This window comes from Balaenoptera physalus, assembly GCF_965194825.1.
Source record: "Balaenoptera physalus genome assembly, chromosome: 18".
Taxonomy (NCBI): Eukaryota; Metazoa; Chordata; class Mammalia; order Artiodactyla; family Balaenopteridae; genus Balaenoptera; species Balaenoptera physalus.
The window spans coordinates 63747060-63766710 of record NC_138899.1 but is presented as its reverse complement, the minus strand read 5'-3'; the positions used below and the strand labels follow the sequence as shown (position 1 = coordinate 63766710).

Sequence of the window (19651 nt, the reverse complement as noted above, 5' to 3'; positions counted from 1 at the left end):
TTCTCAAGTGCGACTTAATACTGAGATATTGGGCTGACCAAAAAGTTCGTCCGTTTTTTTCTGTCCGCTGTTACAGAAAAACCTGAACGAACTTTTTGGCCAACCCAACATTTTTATATTCCAAAATGCTAAAGGATAGTTTTCCTTCATTTCACACAACACTCCCCAATTCTTCTCTTAACGTCTCTGCCAGATGATCATCAAGTTTCTCCCATCAATGAGGGTCGCACAACCACAAGAGGCACTCATTTTGACAGTTCCAAATGATTTATAGTCCCTTTATGGATAAAACTGATACACAGTCTCTTTGACATAAAATTCCTTCCCCACAACTTCCTCCTGGCATTTCCAAATACTATACTCTGGATTTTCACATCATGAATCGGTTTTAATATCTACAAGGCAATTCCAAAAGCACCTTTAAAAAATAAAAATAAGCAGTTAATTAAAAAAAAACAAAACTAACTAACAAACAAAAAAAAATATTGTTTTGTTTACTTGGAGTTAATTCTTTTAAATTGCCGACCCATATTCCATTGTATGAATATATCACAATTTGTTTATCCATTCACTTGTTATTGGATATTTGGGTTCTTCCCAGTTTTGCACACTTATGAGTAAAACTGCTATGATATTTGTTTACAAGTCTGTGTGTGTGTGTTTTCTTTGGATAAAGACCTGGGAGTAAAATGGCTTGGTTATATGGTAAGTATGTCTTTAAATTTATAGGAAACTTTGAAACTCTTTTCCAAAGTGGTTGTAGTATTTTACATTCATATCAGCAGTATGTGAGTTCCAGTTGCTCCACATCCTCACCAGTATTGGCAGTCCTTTAAATTGTTGTCATTTTAGTGAGTGTGCAGTGGTGTCTTGTTATGGTTTTAATTTGCATTTTTCTCCTGTGTTTCCTTCTGACATTTGTTAGTTTCACCTGTTACATTTAGGTTTATAATTCATTTTGAATTAATATTTGATATACTCTTATATAGGGGTTGATGTTTTTCCAGCACTCATTGAATAACTTTGGTACTTTTGTTGAAAATCAGTTGGTCATATAGGTATGGATCTATTTCTGAACTCCATTCAGTTTTATTGATCTGTGTGTCTATCCTTATGCCATTACCTCACTGTCTATTGCTGGAACTTTATAGTAAGTCTTGAAATCAGCTGATGTAAATCTTCTAACTTTGTTCCTCCTTTCAAGACTGTTTTGGCTACATAACAGACATCTGTATATCATTCATGCAACAGCAGCAGAATACACATTCTTCTCAAGTTCACATGGAATATTCTACAGGATAGATCATATGTTACGTTAGGCCATAAAAGAAGTCTCAGTAAATTAAAAAAATATATTAAAATCATACTAAATATGTTCTCTGACCACAGTGGAATAAAATTAGAAATCAATAACAAAGAAATTTGGAAAATTCACAAATAATGTGGAAATTGAATAACACATTCTGAATAACCAGTGGGTCAAATAAGTCACAAGGGAATTAGAAAACACTTTGAGATGAATGAAAATGAAAACACAACATATCAAAATTTACTGGATGAAGCTAAAACAGTACTCAGGAAAGTTTATAGCTGTAAATACTTACATTAAAAAAAAAAGTATAGGGACTTTCCTCGTGGCGCAGTGGTTAAGAATCTGCCTGCCAATGCAGGGGACACGGGTTCGATCCCTGGTCCGGGAAGATCCCATACATGCCATGGAGCAACTAAACCCGTGTGCCACAACTACTGAGCCTGTGCACCTAGAGCCCGTGCTCCGCAACAAGCCACTGCAATGAGAAGCCCGCACACAGCAGCAAAGAGTAGCCCCCACTCGCCGCAACTAGAGAAAGCCCACGTGCAGAGACACAGACCCAACGCAGCCAAACATAAATAATAAATAAATAAATAAATAAAAATAATAAATAAAAAAAGAAGTATAACTGAAATGAAATAGAATAGAAAAACAATAGAGAAAGTCAGTGAAACCAAAAGTTCTTTCTTTGAAAGTATCAACAAAATTCACAAACCTTTAGCTAGACTGATGAAAAAATTACCTTACAGAAATAAAACAGATACTAAGAGAATACTGTGAACAATTATAAGCCAGCAAATTACATAACCTACATGAAATGGAAAAATTTCTAGAAAGACACGTACTACCAAACTGACTCAAGAGGAAATAAAATATCTGAATAGACTTTGTAGCAAGTAAAGAGATTGCATTCATAATCATAAAACTTCCCACAAAGAAAAGCCCAGGACCAGAAGGCTTCACTGGTGAATTCTACTAAATGTGGTATATCCATTCAGTGGAATATTATTCAGCAACAAAAACAAGTACTGAAATATGCTATAACATAGATGAATCTCAAAATCATTATGCTAAGTAAAGAAGCCAAACCAACAAAAGGCCCACATATTATGTTTCCATTTATATGAAATGGCCAGGCAGTCAGATCCATAGATACAGAAAGTAGATTTGGGGGCTTCCCTGGTGGCGCAGTGGTTGAGAATCTGCCTGCTAATGCAGGGGACACGGGTTCGAGCCCTGGTCTGGGAAGATCCCACATGCCGCGGAGCAACTAGGCCCGTGAGCCACAACTACTGAGCCTGCGCGTCTGGAGCCTGTGCTCCGCAACAAGAGAGGCTGCGATAGTGAGAGGCCCGCGCACCGCGATGAAGAGTGGCCCCTGCTTGCCACAACTAGAGAAAGCCCTCGCACAGAAACGAAGACCCAACACAGCCAAAAATAAAATTAATTAATTAATTAATTTAAAAAATTAAAAAAAAGAAAGTAGATTTGTGATTGCCAAGGGATACAGAGTAGGGGTATGGGGAATGAATGATAAAGGGTATGTGGTTTTTTTTGTGGTAGGAAAATGTTGATGGTTGCACAACTCTAAATATATTGAAAGCCACTGAACTTATATTTCAAAGGTGAATTTTATGATATGTGAATTATATCTGAATAAAGCTGTTACTAAAGAAAAAGGCAGATTATGCCTAATACTAGCACAAATTACCTTACTTAATGAAGGCATTCAGAATGGAAAAGTGTATGTAATAAGAGTAACATGGGGTTCTATCTTCCAGTAATGCTGCAGTACCTTAGAGTTATTGAACAACTGTAAGCTCTGGACAAAATATATTAAAATGTTCACTTAAAGGTACTGGAGAGTGATCAAAAGCAGGCAGAAACTGGAGGCGAGCTGATTCTTAAAACATAACCGTCTGATGAAATTTGTGAGTTAGTGGGTTTTAGTATGAGGGTCACTCTATAATCGTCCCACTTCTTGGGGCAGAATACTACAGCCTTATTATAAGGTTCGAAGTATAAGAGTACAGAGTTCCAGGCTGACAAAACAGCCAGAAATCCTGGAAGATCAGGAGCTATAAAGAGAGTGAGTCCTAAAATTTGCATGTAAGATCTGCCCAAATGCTTGGTAATCTGCTGTATTATGCATGCATTTGTGTGCACACGTGCACGCACGCACACACACATGCACAAATGCTGGGCCATTTAGTTTAAGTTGAGTAGTAGAACATTAATTCTATATAGATTGTTTAAAGTTAAAGATTCAAATTGTAATCCCTAGTGAGAAAACTAATAAAAAAATAAAAAGGCAAACCTAAAAGGCTAGTAGAGCAATCAAACAGAATACTAAAAAAAATTGATTAACCTAAAAGAAGGCAAGCAAGTGGGAATAGAGAAACAGACAAAAAATAGATGAGACAATAGAAAACAAAAATAGGACAACAAATGCCTAATTTCAGCCACATCAATAATTACATTAAATATAAATGAACTAAAGTACTCTAATTAAAAGGCAGAAATTGTCAGACTGGATTAAGAAGCAAAACCCAACTATATACTCCCCACAATGGCTGCATTTTATTTTATTTTTATTTATTTATTTATTTTTCGGCTGTGTTAAGTCTTCGTTGCTGTGTGCGGGCTTTCTCTAGTGGCGGTGAGCGAGGACTACTATTTGTTGCCATGCACAGTCTTCTCACTGCTTTGGCTTCTCTTGTTGCGGAGCAGGGCTCTAGGCGCGCGGGCTTCAGTAGTTATGGCTTGTGGGCTCTAGAGCACAGGCTCAGTAATTGTGGCTTGTGGGCTTAGTTGCTCCGTGGCATGTGGGATCTTCCCAGACCAGGGCTTGACCTCATGTCCCCTGCATGGGCAGGCGGATTCTTAACCACTCTGCCACCAGGGAAGTCTCAATAGCTGCATTTTAAATATAAAGATACAAATAGCTTGAAAGTAGAAAGATGAAAAATGATAATAGAGGTATGTACATTTTGGACCTTGATTTAGGTTATATATAAGATAGATGTGTTTGCTTTTGGTGCTCACATTGATATTTGATGAATTACTAAAGCATAAGTTTGAATGAATGGTTTATATAGGTACACCTACTTTGTAGAGTAAATAACAAATCGTATTTCGTAGACATCATGAAGGACCAGTTATTGCAAGTACTTTCACTGTACTGTCCCAGGGAGATAGATCACGGTATCTTCATTTCTTAAATAAGGAATCTGGAGTTCAGAGATGTTAAGTAATGTGCTCAAGATCACATAACTAGTGGCACAACCATTCAGGTACTCTTTCCGTTGCATCACTCTTGTAGCTTTAATACCTTAAAAAGGTACATAGAAATATGGTTTTTTAATAGTTTGAGTCATATTCACTAAGGCTTATTTTTTTTTTTTTTAATTAATTTATTTATTATTTATTTATTTTTGGCTGTGTTGGGTCTTCGTTTCTGTGCGAGGGCTTTCTCTAGTTGCGGCAAGCAGGGGCCACTCTTCATCGCGGTGCGCGGGCCTCTCACTGTCGCGGCCTCTCTTGTTGCGGAGCACAGGCTCCAGACGCGCAGGCTCAGTAGTTGTGGCTCACGGGCCTACTTGCTCCGCGGCATGTGGGATCTTCCCAGACCAGGGCTCGAACCCGTGTCCCCTGCATTGGCAGGCAGATTCTCAACCACTGCGCCACCAGGGAAGCCCCACTAAGGCTTATTTTTTAAAAAGCAGCTCTTTGAGGTATAATTAACATACAATAAACTGCACATATTTAAAGTACACGTTTGATAAGCTTTGACATGTATATTCTCATGAACCCATCACCACAGTTAAGATATTGAATATATTCATAATGTGTAACAATTCTCCTTTCTCTATTTTGGGTAGCATTCTTGCATTAAATTATTTCCTGGTATTGCTCTAAAATTTTAAACTCTTTGAAACATAAGGACCTATCTTCTAGTCCTATCTTTCCAGCCCTCTTGTGTTAATCAGGAAAACTTATGTTTTAAAGGAATCCCATTGCAAAGTTATCTGTAAAGTGAAAAATCTCCTCAGTTTTTTAAAATGCTAGCTGAGTACTGGCATAAAAACAGAAATATAGATCAGTGGAACAGGATAGAAAGGCCAGAGATAAACCCACGCATATATGGTCACCTTATACTTTGATAAAGGAGACAAGAATATACAATGGAGAAAAGACAGCCTCTTCAATAAGTGGTGCTGGGAAAACTGGACAGCTACATGTAAAAGAATGAAATTAGAACACTCCCTAACACCATACACAAAAATAAACTCAAAATGGATTAAAGACCTAAATGTAAAGCCAGACACTATAAAACTCTTAGAGGAAAACAGACAGAACACTCTATGACATAAATCACAGCAAGATCCTTTTTGACCCACCTTCTAGAGAAATGGAAATAAAACAAAAAATAAACAAATGGGACCTGATGAAAATTAAAAGCTTTTGCACAGCAAAGGAAACCATAAGCAAGACAAAAAGACAGCCCTCAGAATGGGAGAAAATATTTGCAAACAAAGCAACTGACAGAGGATTAATCTCCAAAATATACAAGCAGCTCATGCAGCTCAATATCAAAAAAACAAACAACCCAATCCAAAAATGGGCAGAAGACCTAAATAGACATTTCTCCAAAGAAGATATACAGACTGCCAACAAACACATGAAAGGATGCTCACCATCACTAATCATTAGAGAAAGGTAAATCAAAACTACAATGAGGTATCACCTCACAGTGGTCAGAATGGCCATCATCAAAAAATCTACAAACAGTAAATGCTGGAGAGACTGTGGAGAAAAGGGAACCCTCTTGCACTGTTGGTGGAAATGTAAACTGATACAGCAACTATGGAGAAGAGTATGGAGGTTCCTTAAAAAACTAAAAATAGAACTACCTTATGACCCAGCAATCCCACTACTTGGTATATACCCTGAGAAAACCATAATTCAAAAAGAGTGAAGTACCACAATGTTCACTGAAGCACTATTTACAGTAGCCAGGACATGGAAGCAACCTAAGTGTCCATCGACAGATGAATAGATAAAGAAGATGTGGCACATATATACAATGGAATGTTATCAGCCATAAAAAGAAATGAAATTGAGTTATTTGTACTGAGGTGGATGGACCTAGATTCTGTCATACAGAGTGAAATAAGTCAGAAAAGAGAAAAATACTGTATGCTAACTCATATATATGGAATCTTAAAAAAAAAATGGTTCTGAAGAACCTAGGGGCAGGACAGGAATAAAGACCCAGATGTAGAGAATGGACTTGAGGACATGGGGAGGGGGAAGGGTAAGCTGAGATGAAGTGAGAGAGTGGCATTGACATATATACACTACTAAATGTAAAATAGATAGCTAGTGGGAAGCAGCTGCCTAGCACAGGGAGATCAGCTCGGTGCTTTGTGACCACCTAGAGGGGTGGGATAGGGAGGGTGGGAGGGAGACGCAAGAGGGAAGGGGATATGGGGATATATGTATATGTATAGCTGATTCACTTTGTTTACAGCAGCAACTAACACAACAATGTAAAGCAATCATACTCCAATAAAGATGTTGAAAAAAAAAGTTAACCATAAATTCCAAAAAACTAAAAAAATAAAATAAATTCTAGCTGACATCTAAGACTATGGATGCAGTGAAATTTCGTCTGTAATGGAATTGGAATAGATCTTTTTTGAGCAGTTGAAATAAGTTTCACCTTTTTGTTATTAGGTGTACAGTTAAACTTCTCCATCCTCTGCTATATTTTTTAAACTGTAGCTAGCAGACCAGTGGAATTTGGTAGAGAAGGTGTGAAGTTCCCTACTCATTCTTAAATTTCCATACTAAACAAGACCTTTTTGATCAAAATGATGCTCATCTTGTGCTTCCCTGGTGGTGCAGTGGTTGAGAATCTGCCTGCCAATGCAGGGGACACGGGTTTGAGCCCTGGTCCGGGAAGATCCCATATGCCGCGGAGCAACTAAGCCCTTGCGCCACAACTACTGAGCCTGTGCTCTAGAGCCCATGAGCCACAACTAGTGAGCCCATGCGCCTCGAGCATGTGCTCCGCAACAAGAGAAGCCACCACGCCTGTGCTCCGCAACAAGAGAAGCCACCACAATGAGAAGCCCGTGCACTGCAATGAAGAGTAGCCCCCACTCACTGCAACTAGAGAGAGCCCATGCGTGGCAACATATACCTAACACAGCCAAAAATAAATAAATTTAAAAAATTAAAAACAAAATGATGCTTATTTTCCAGACATGATACCATTCAAACAGCAAATTTAATGTTATTTAATGTTCTGATATTTAGATTCTAAGTTGTTTGCTGCCCTTTTTTTTTGAGAGAGCAGTGTTGGTACATTTCAAGCTCATAAACTCTGAGTCTTTGTGGGGGGGGAAATCGCTTAAGAAAAATGTCTTCTCTGGGAAATTTTGCTAATCCTCTCAGGCAGATCTATGTAGTTGGTACTTCCTGTGATAACACACAGTGTAACCCATATTTAAAGGATAAGAAAAGATTAAAGAACAAACCATAGCCATCAATGCGCTAAGCTGGAGTATGTATTTTAGTGAGATAAAATATGTATCAAGACTTCCCTGGTGGGACAGTGGTTAAGAATCCGCCTGCCAATGCAGGGGACATGAGTTCGAACCCTGGTCCGGGAAGATCCCACATGGCGTGCAGCACCTAAGCCTGTGCGCCACAACTACTGAGCCTGCGCTCTAGAGCCCGTGTGCCCCAACTACTGAGGCCCACATGCCTAGAGCCCGTGCTCTGCAACAAAGACCACTGCAGTGAGAAGCCCACGCACCGCAATGAAGAGTAGCTCCCGCTCGCTGCAACTAGAGAAAGCCAACGCAAACACCCAACGCAAATAAATAAACAAATAAAGTATGTATCAGAATTTATGTCTCCTATGCAGCTAGGAAGCCCTTTTCAGTCTACATTCAGCCTGGAAGTTGTTCTCTTCTCAGTATACACGCAAGGAGCTATTAATGGCCTTCTACCATGGAGATAATTTAATGTTCTGGTATTTAAATTCTATGTTGTTTGCTTTTTAATTACTATTACAGAAAGACTAAGTATTTCAAATTTTGAGCAGTCCCTCTAGCACAGGAAAAGGACAGGAAAGTCCTTTTACCCCAAGCTCATGATGCAAAATCATAAAACACACGAAAAAATAACTCTATTATAGGTAATGTGCAGATACCAAAAGTATAGTCTTAAGTCTCCTAAGAAATTCAGTAATAGAGATAGCAGAGAACGACTATAAAATAAACATTTAATTTAATTTAATTAATTTTTTTAAAAAATAAATTTGTTTTATTTATTTATTTTTGGCTGTGTTGGGTCTTTGTTGCTGTGCGCGGGCTTTCTCTAGTTGCAGCGAGCAGGGGCTACTCTTTGCTGCACGGGCTACTTATTGTGGTGGCTTCTCTCATTGTGGAGCACGGGCTTTAGGCTCGTGGGCTTCAGTAGTTGCGGCATGCAGGCTCAGTAGTTGTGGCTCATGGGCTCTAGAGCACAGGCTCAGTAGTTGTGGCACACGGGCTTAGTTGCTCCGTGGAATATGGAATCTTCCCGGACCAGGTATTGAACCCGTGTCCCCTGCATTGGCAGGCAGATTCTCAACCACTGTGCCACCAGGGAAGCCCTAAAATAAATATTTTAAAGTGATTGAATCATTTAAGGAGGAATCAGAAGCATTAGGGAAAAAACCAAGATACTACCAAAGTAGATTAGGAGTATTTGAAAAGGAATTTCATCTAGAAATGAGAAATAAATCATTGACATTAAATACTCAGTGGACAGGAGAAGTGGTAGGATTTAAAATTGGAAATGCTGTTTACAACCTGTAGAAAAGGGAAATGAACATAGATGACTATACTTTGTGATACAAACTGTGCCAAGTGCTTTTGTAAGTATTCATCTTATCTAATTCTCAGAACCACTTTTTGAGTTTGTTTAATATCCCACTTTAAAAGAGTACTTTTGTCTACAGATAGGGTAAAAACAGTAGGTGAAGCAAGATCAGTGAGGAAAATGATGAACTCAGTTTTGAATATGTTAAGGAACTTGTGGGGTGTTTTGGGAAGTGATCCAGAAGACATTCCAGCTCAGGAGAGAGATCTGGGCTTAAAGTTTTAAGGTGCTTAAATTCCCAAAGTTGTTGGACTAGCAGAATATATCAAAATTTGTGTATTTACAAATACAGCGGTTTATTTAAAGGATGCTGGCTAAAGGGAACTACAGTTGAAGGGATGATTCAAGCCTGACATCTGAAATTTACTATCCATGTTGGCTGCCTTTTCATCTCAGAAATTAAGCCTCCTTACAGATATTCCCTCCCTGTCCTCATCACACATTTTATTCATTTCTCATGGGTAGCAGCTTGAAAAAAAAATTTAGTTTTGCATATAAACTATCATAAACTGGTGGGGATAATTCCTTTAACTTCATTTTAAACTAATATGATATTTTCTTGGGGGATTATCCTTGAATGAGGTCTTCACGTATGATTAGTAGTACTCTTTTTTTTTTTTAATATTTATTTATTTATTTATTTATGGCTGTGTTGGGTCTTCGTTTCTGTGCGAGGGCTTTCTCTAGTTGTGGCAAGTGGGGGCCACTCTTCATCGCGGTGCGCGGGCCTCTCACTATCGCAGTCTCTCATTGCGGAGCACAGGCTCCAGACGCGCAGGCTCAGTAGTTGTGGCTCACGGGCCTAGTTGCTCCGCGGCATGTGGGATCTTCCCAGACCAGGGCTCAAACCCGTGTCCCCTGCATTGGCAGGCAGATTCTCAACCACTGCACCACCAGGGAAGCCCCAGTAGTACTGTTTTAACAGTTTATCAATCAAAAGTAATGGTTCATTAATCAAGACTGTGTGGTACTGTTGTAAGGAAAGGCATATAAATCAGTGGAATATAATTAAGAATCCAGCAATGAACTTACGTTTACAGTAAATTGGTTTTTCAACAAGGATGCCAGAGCAGTTCACCAGGGCAAAAAAAATAGTCTTTTCAACAAAAGGTGTTGGGACAACTGAGCTGGACATCCTCATGTAAAGGAACGAAGTTAGGCCTCTGCTGCACACTGTTAACTCAGATGGATCAAAGACCTAAATGTAAGATCTAACATATTAAAAACTCTAGGAGAAAAGAAGTAGGTGTAAATCTTTGTGACCTTGGACCAGGCATTAGTTTCTTAGGGACAACATCAAAAGCACAGGCAATCACATAAAAAATAGATAAACTGTACTTCATTAAAGTATATATTTGTGCTTCAAGAGAGATCATCAAGAAAGGGAAAGAGATCATTAAGAAAAGAAACCCACAGAATGCAGGAAGGTATTTGCAAATCATGTCTGATAAGGGACTCATATCTAGAGTATATAAAGGACTCTTAAAACTCAATAATAAAAGGCCAACCCAATTCAAAAATGGGCAGTAGACTTGGATAGACATTTCTCCAAAAAAAAATATACAGATGGCCAATAAGCACATGAAAATATGCTAAATATCATTGGTCACAATGAGATGCCACTTCATGAAACCCACTAGGATGGCTAAAATAATAAAAACAGATAATAACAGATGTTGGTGAGAATGTGGCAAAACGGAAACCCTCATCATTGTTGGTGGGATTGTAAAATGGTATAACCACTTTGGAAAACAGTTTGGCAGCCTCAGAAGGTTAAACATTGAGTTACAATATGATGCAGCAATTCCATTCCCAGTTGTGTACCCCAAAGAAATAAAAACATTTCTCCACAAAACTTATTCATAATAGTAAAAAAGTAGAAATAATCCAAATGTCTGTCAGCTAATGAATGGATAAATGTGGTATATCCTTACAATGGAGTATTATTCAGCAACAAAAGGAATGTAGTACTGATAAAAGGAAACAACATGAATGAACCTTGAAAACATTATGCTAAGTGGAGAAACCAGTTACAAAAAAAACATATAATGTATGATTCTATTTATATGACTGTCCAGAAGAGGCAAATCTTTAGAGACAAAAAGTAGATTAATATTGCATAGGACTGAGGTGGGAGTTGGGTAGAATGGGGAGGTGACTGCTAAAGGAAACAGGTTTCTTTTTGTAATGATGAAAATACTCTAGGGACTTCCCTGGTGGTCCAGTGGTTAAGACTCCCCGCTTCCACTGCAGGGGGCACGTGTTCGATCCCTGGTCTAGGAACTAAGATCCCGCGTGCCATGCAGCGTGGCCAAAAATATTTTTAAAAAAAGAAAAGAAAAAGAAAAAATACTCAAATTGATTTTGGTGGTGGTTGCACACTCTGTGAGTATACTAAAAACCATTGAATTTGTACACTTTAAATGGCTCAGTTGTGTGGTTTGTGAATTTATATCTCAAACCTGTTGTAACAATAGCAAGCAAAAGGAGCAATGGTTCCACTGTGATATATTGACTAATTGCAACCTAGACTGTATATAGGTAGACAGAACACTATACTGTACTGCTTTAAACACCAGATAAAAATATTTCCCTATATTTAAAGATTAACTAAATGTTTCCTAATACATATGTTTATAACCTTACTGCAAAGTTACACATCATTACATTTCAGAATTCATCAGTAAACAAACCCAGATGATTCAGAGTTATTAATATGTAGTTGATAATTAAAGCCATGGAAATATAATATTCTAGACACAGTTTGTAGAGTGAGTAGATGAATGGCCTACAGGGTTATAGACAGAACATAAGGGAAGAACATCATGGATGGATGAAGAAGAAGGCCAAAGAGGATGGTATTATGGAAGTCAAGGAGGTAAGAATGAATGGTTAACAGTTTTCTCCTGCATAGATGCCACATAAGGATTGTGTTTCATGAGTAGAAGATTGCTGATGATGTTAGCAAAAGCAGTGTCAATGGAATTTTATGGGAGCTGGCTAAGTGAATGGAGGTGAAGAAGTGGAAAACAGTGTAGACTATTCTTTAAAGAATTTTGGCTAAGGAAGACAGTAGTTAGAAGAAAATGTAGGTTGAGGAAGAGCTTTTTTTTTTTTTTTAAATAAGATGAAAGAGACTTGAGTTGACTCATGATGATGAGAAATAGAGGTTGAAAAATGGGAGAGGGGATATTCGATGAAGAAAGACCCTGTCGCTGTGATAGAATGAAAGGAAAGAAGGATGTTTGAAAATGCAGTTTATTGGGGATGGGATTGAGGAGGAAATGTGGAGGTGCAGTGCATGAAATGAAGTTGAGGGAATTGCTACTAATGGTTTTTTTTTCTTAGTAAATAGAAGGCCTGACAAAAACAAATATTGATCAATGGAATAGGATAGAAAGCCCAGAGATAAACCCACACACCTTTGGTCAACTAGGAGGCAAGGATATACAATGGAGAAAAGACAGTCTGTTCAATAATTGGTGCTGGGAAAACTGGACAGCTACATGTAAAAGAATGAAATTAGAACACTCCCTAACACCATACACAAAAATAAACTCAAAATGGATTAAAGACCTAAATGTAAGACCAGGCACTATAAAACTCTTAGAGGAAAACATAGGAAGAACACACTTCGACATAAATCACAGCAAGATCTTTTTTGAACCACCTCCTAGAGTAATGGAAATAAAAAAATAAATAAACAACTGGGACCTAATGAAACTTAAAAGCTTTTGCACAGCAAAGGAAACTATAAACAAAGAGAAAAGACAACTGTCAGAGTGGGAGAAAATATTTGCAAACGAATCAACGGACAAAGGATTAATATCTGAAATATATAAACAGCTCATGCAGCTCAATATTAAAAAAACAAACAATCCAATCAAAAAATAGGCAGAAGACCTAAATGGACATCTCTCCAAAGACATACAGGTGGCCAAGAGGCACATGAAAAGCTGCTCAACATCACTAATTATTAGAGAAATGCAAATGAAAACTACAGTGAGGTATCACCTCACACCAGTCAGAATGGCCATCATCAAAAAATCTACAAACAATAAATGCTGGAGAAGGTGTGGAGAAAAGGGAACCCTCTTACACTGTTGGTGGGAATGTAAATTGATACAGCCACTATGGAGAACAGTATGGAGGTTCCTTAACAAACTAATAGAACTACTGTATGACCCAGCAATCCCACTACTGGGCATATACCCTGAGAAAACCATAGTTCAAAATGGCACATGTACCCCAATGTTCATTGCAGCACTATTTACAATAGCCAGGTCATGGAAGCAACCTAAATGTCCAACGACAGATGAATGGATAAAGATGTGGTACATATATACAGTGGAATATCACTCAGCCATAAAAAGGAACGAAATTGGGGGATATCACTCAGCCATAAAAAGGAACAAAATTGGGTCATTTGTAGAGATGTGGATAGACCTAGAGTCTGTCATACAGAGTGAAGTAAGTCAGAAAGAGAAAAACAGGGCTTCCCTGGTGGCGCAGTGGTTGAGAGTCTGCCTGCCAATGCAGGGGACACGGGTTCGAGCCCTGGTCTGGGAGGATCCCACATGCCGCGGAGCAACTGGGCCCGTGGGCCACAATTGCTGAGCCTGCACGTCTGGAGCCTGTGCTCCACAACGGGAGAGGCCGCAATCGTGAGAGGCCCACGCACCGCGATAAAAGAGTGGCCCCCGCTTGCCACAGCTGAAGAAAGCCCTTGCATAGAAACGAGGACCCAACACAACCATAAATAAATAAATTATTTAATTTAAAAAAAAGAAAGAGAAAAACAAATATCGTATATTAACGCATATATGTGGAATCTAGAAAAATGGTACAGATGAACCTATTTCCAGGGCAGGAATAGAGACGCAGACGTAGAAAACAGACATGTGGATGCCAGGGGTGGGGGGAGGGGAGGGAACGAATTGGGAGATTAGGATTGATATATATACACTACCAAGTGTAAAATAGCTAGTGGGAACCTGCTGTATAGTATTGGGAGCTCAGCTTGGTGCTCTGTGATGACCTAGATGGGTGGGATTGAGGGGGTGGGTGGGAGGGAGGGGATATATGTGTACATATAGCTGATTCACTTCATTGTACAACAGAAACTAACACAACATTGTAAAGCAATTATACTCCAATAAAAAAATAAATAGAAGGCCGGGTTTTCTGCAGAGAGGAAGGAGGGTATGGAAAAGGGGGCTTGAGAGCAGTAGCTTTTTGTACAAAACCTACCTAGGAAAGGCTGGAAAGATTTCCAAACAGCAAGGATTGAGAGTTTAATTGAGATTGGAGACCTATAGTAGATAATACCCATATTGGAGGTTGAGGTTTGTTTTTGTTTTTTTTTTCTCTTGCAACATTTAGCAGCCCAGCTTTTGGAGTGAGACTTGAAGTGACCCAAGGTTAGCTTTTTGCCAGGGCAACAAGATTGAAATACAAGGGGCAAAGGTGTTGAAGTATGAGGACTATGTAAGAATGAAGCAAAAACAGGAAGGGGTTAATAAATTGGGAGAAAATCAAGGAGCTAAGAGACTAAAGTAATCTTTGTGGATCTAGGTCAGTCAGTCAAATGGCTAATTAGTGGGAAATTGTTTAATGCCTTAATTGGATGTAGGGAGAGTTTTGCCACTAGGGTCAGAGATTCTTCAAATTAGAGAACATTGTACATAGTGTTTAAGGGAAAGTCTATCCATTTCATATTAAAATGTTGACCGTTCCAGAGTTTTTGAATGAAATGTAAAACATCCAGAATTTATCCTGATTGGACTGGCAGATCTCTGGCTGGTTCTTGATGAAAGGATTGCTGGAAACTTAGAAAAAAAGAAGAACCTGTACCTGGCCAGCCTGTTGAACTGGGCTGTTTGAAGTGTTGTTGAAGACACCAGGGATGTGGTCAGAACTTGGTTTGGAGAGGAAAACTAAGCCAGCTGCTAGTCTTTAGTGATTATAAGGGCACTGGTGACAGAAATGAGAATGGGCACAAGGTGATATGGTTAAATGGTGTAAACCTTTTCCACAGCTGGGTAGAAGCAGTGGTCTTGAAGTGGTATGGAGATAGACGCAACATTGATGCTGACACGTGGACTATGGAAGCATCATTAATGATGATGAAGATAGCTAATATTCTTTTGAGGGCTTTCTGTGCCATGCACTGTTCCCATTATAAACATTTAACATGAATTTGACTCATTTGTCGCAATAATCCTATGAGGCACTGTTATCATTTCATAGAGAAAGAAGCTGAGGTAGAGAGACCAGTAACATTCCCAGAGTGTCATCAGCTTTGCGCATGGGGGAGCCAGAATTTTACCCTAGACCGCCGACTCCAGAGCAAATGTTTCTAACCACTGTATTGTGCCATTGTAGGATAGTGCACTCATGTAATTTGTACAATATGTATTCAGTGTGTGTTGAATAATTTACATTAAACCTTAGAGGAAAATTGTTCAGTATAATTTTGGGTGCTTTCTAATTTAGTGATAATTTTGTTGGATATTTTATGGAAGAAAATATAACCTAGAGCAGTGATTAAGACTGTGGTTCCTTGGGCCAGCAGCATCAACATCAGTATCGTCTGGGATCTTTTTTATTTTTTTAATTTATTTATTTATTGATTTTTGGCTGCGTTGGGTCTTCGTTGCTATGTGCAGGCTTTCTCTAGTTGCGGCGAGCGGGGGCTACTCTTCGTTGCGGTACGTGGGCTTCTCATTGCGGTGGCTTCTCTTGTTGCAGAACACGGGCTCTAGGCACGTGGGTTTCAGTAGTTGTGGCACCACGGGCTCAGTAGTTGTGGCGCATGAGCTTAGTTGCTCCACAGCATGTGGGATCTTCCCAGACCAGGGCTCGAGCCTGAATCCCCTGCATTGGCAGGTGGATTCTTAACCACTGCGCCACCAGGGAAGTCCTCATCTGGGATCTTGTTTGAAACAAATTCTTAACCCTTACCCCAGACCTGCTGCTGAGAAATCTGGGAATGGAGCCCAGCAGTGTGTGTTTTATTTAACAAAGCCAGTTTATTGGATGCAGGCTAAAAATTTGAGAACTACTAACCCAGAGCAAAGTGTAGTATGAGAAGGTGAATGAGAGTTTGAATTAGACTGGAGTGATACTGAGATTATCAATGTTTTCTGGATCACATTCTTAGGACTGAAATCTGATGGGGAATTATTAGCATTAGTTTACGCTCTGCATGACTCCAGTTTGGTGTGTTGATGCTACTGGTCACAAGTGAGATGGGAGGCAAAATGTCAGTGGACCACAGCTATTGACAACTCAAATGCATGGTTGTATATCAGTAGTGCTATTTTCTTTCCTTTAAACGTTTAAAAAATTTTGTAACATTTGATATACAAAAATAGATAATGTAGATAAAAGTTTTGAAGCAATAATAAAAGAAATATCCATGAATCCAGTACTCAATTTAAGAACTAGAACAAAAGCTATCTCTCTGATTCCCATCCCTAGCTTCATACCAGAAGTAATCCACACCTAAGTAGTGACATTCTTGTTCAATTCTCCCGTCGCTGTACTGGCCATGGCAGGGCTGGGGAACTTGTACCCTGGGGGTGGGCCTCTGTGTTGTAGTGAAAGTGCATGTGTGACTCCAAAGCCAGAGCATGTATGATTTAATTCCACATACAAAAGAAAAAAAAAAAAAGTAAGCCACTGTCATAAATGTGTGTAAATCATTACTTTGCTTTTCCAGATTTACCATATATGTCTGTATCCTGAAATAACATAGCATTTAATTTTGCTTGCTTGTTTTTTTATATGAAATAGTCATACTGTATTTATAACAGGAAAAGATAAAAAATTTTTAACATTTCTGGATTCATTTGTGTAGCTGTAGTTCATTCTTCCTCATTGCTGAGTAATTATTGTCTCACAATTCATGTTTTCTTTTTAATGAACATTTGAGTTGTTTTCAAAATTTTTTGCCATTACAAACCAATGATGCCAGAAACCACTTATATATATCTCATGATGAGTATATGTAAGAGTTTCTGTAGGATTTATACCTTGGAGTAGAATTGTTGTGTACTTGGGTATCTTTCATCTTTACCATATTTTGCCAAATTTTCTCCCCAAAATGGTTGTACCAACTGACATCTCACCAGTTGCTCTACATCTTCATGAACATTCGGTGATGTTATACCTACTAATGTTTTGGCAATCTTGAGTGCAAAATGGTGTCTCACTGTGGTCTTAATTTGTATCTTCTTGAGTAATGAGGTTGACCACCTTTTCATGTTGGCTATTATTGTTTTATCTTCTTTGAAATGCCTTTTCTTGTCTTTCTCCTGTCTTTTCCCAGTGATGTATGAGTACTTTGTATATTCCGAGTATTTATTAATTATTGTTCATGCTTCAAGTATTCTTCCGGTTTGGTTTCTTTTTTCACTTTCTGTGTGGCATCTTTCAAAGAACAGAAATTCTAAATTTTAATGAAGTTATTCTTCTGGTTTTAGCAGTTTTGTATTCTGCTTAAGAAATCTTTCTCCACTTAGGAATCGTAAAGATATTTTTCTTTAAAAACTCACTGTTGCTTTTATAAATTTTCAAACCATCTGGAGTTGACTTTTCTGTATGGTGGTATAGTAGGTATCTGGTTTCTTTTTTTCCCCCACATGGATAATTATTTGGCTCAGGACCATTTATTGAATGGCCTGTCTTTTTCCCAGTGGTCTGCAATGCCATCTCTATCATATCAAGTGTCCATGTATGTTTGGGTTTATTTGAGGGATATCTTATACTGGTGAATTTATTTTCTACTTTAATATGTATATACTTTATAATATATCTTTAAAAGGTAGTAATTTTTAAAATTACAGCTAAACATAATTAATAGTAGTAACTTAGTATTAAATACCCAGTGTTCAGATTTCCCCAGCTGTCTTTTATATATAACACACACGCACACGTGCTAATGTATGTATAAATCACATTATAGTTTGTTTGGATCAGTATCCAGATAAGGTCCATGTATTGTGGTTGGTTGATATGTCTCTTAAATCTCTGTCAATCTATAGGTTCCTACTCCATTTCCCAAGCCACTCCCCCTTCCCCTTTTGCCTTGTTGCTTGTTGTTGTTAGAGAAATGGGGTTGTTTATCCTGAATTTTGCTGATTGCAACCTCGTGATGTTTAGTATGTCCTGTTCTTTTTATTTCCTGTAAATTGGTTGTTAAATGTAAAGCCTTTTTACCCTTCCTTCCTTCTTTCCTTCCTTCTTTTTCTTTCTTTCCTTCCTTCCTCCCTCCCTCCCTCCCTCCCTTCCTTCTTTCCTCATTCCCTCCCTTCCCCAAGACTGATTTGTATGTGGTATTATATACTATAAAAAAACCAAACATTTTGAGATATAATTCACATACATATTCATATCTGCTCAATATGCTTATTTTTAGCATATTCATACTAAATATGAGTTGTGCAACCATCACCATATCCAATTTTAGAATATTTTCATTACCACAAAAAGAAATGTTATGTCCTTTAGGAGTCATTCCACATTCCCTCCTCCCCCCCAACTAATCTTCCTCCCTCCCTTCCTCCCTCCCTTCCTCCCTCCCTTCCTTCCTGTGCAGCTAGGCATGTGGAATCAGGGATCAAACCTGTGCCCCCTGCAGTGGAAGCGTGGAGCCCTAACCACTGGACCGCCAGGGAATTCCTTAATCTACTTTCTATCTCTATAGATTTGTCTATTCAGGACATTTATATAAATGGAATCATATAATATGTAGCCTTTTGTGACTGATTTCTTTCATTTAGCATAATGTTTTCAAGGTTCTTGCGTGTTATTAGTATACGTTAGTACTTCATTCCTTTCTATTGCCGAATGATTTTCCATTGTATGGATATACCACATTATATGTATCTATTCATCAGTTGATGGACATTTATTTCCACTTTTTGGCTATTGTGGATAGAGTTGCTATGAACATTCATGTACAAGTTTTTGTGCAGGCATATGTTTTCATATTTCTTGGGTATATACTAGGAGTAGAGTTGCTAAATCATGTGGTGACTCAATGTTTAACCTTTTGAGGAACACCCAGACTGTTTTTCAGTAGCTACACCATTTTGCAATCCCACCAGCAGTGTATGAGAGTTCCAGTTTCTCCACATTCTCACCAGTACTTAGCTGTCTTCTTTATTTTATCCATTTTAATGGGTGTCTCGTGATTTTGATTTCTGTTTCTCTGATTGCTAATTATGTTGAACATCTTTTCATGTGCTTATTGACCATTTGTTTATCTTCTTTGGAGAACTGTCTATTCAGATCCTTTGTTCGTTTTAAAATTGTATTGTCTTATTATTGAAAGGTAAGGGTCCATTTATGTCGTCTAGATACAAGTCCCTTATCAGATATATGATTTGCAAATCT

At 38.4% G+C, this 19651-nt stretch overlaps 1 protein-coding gene and 1 long non-coding RNA gene across 4 annotated transcripts in view; both read left to right on the top strand.

Moving 5' to 3' along the window:
- Positions 1-19651, top strand: part of KPNA3 (karyopherin subunit alpha 3) — a 91210-nt gene that overhangs the window by 21433 nt on the left and 50126 nt on the right. The gene's annotated exons all lie outside the window — the stretch shown is intronic.
- On the top strand, positions 461-12954 carry LOC309647315. The gene is made up of 2 exons (XR_014255955.1): positions 461-4699; positions 5018-12954. It is a non-coding gene; the product is annotated as an uncharacterized lncRNA (long non-coding RNA).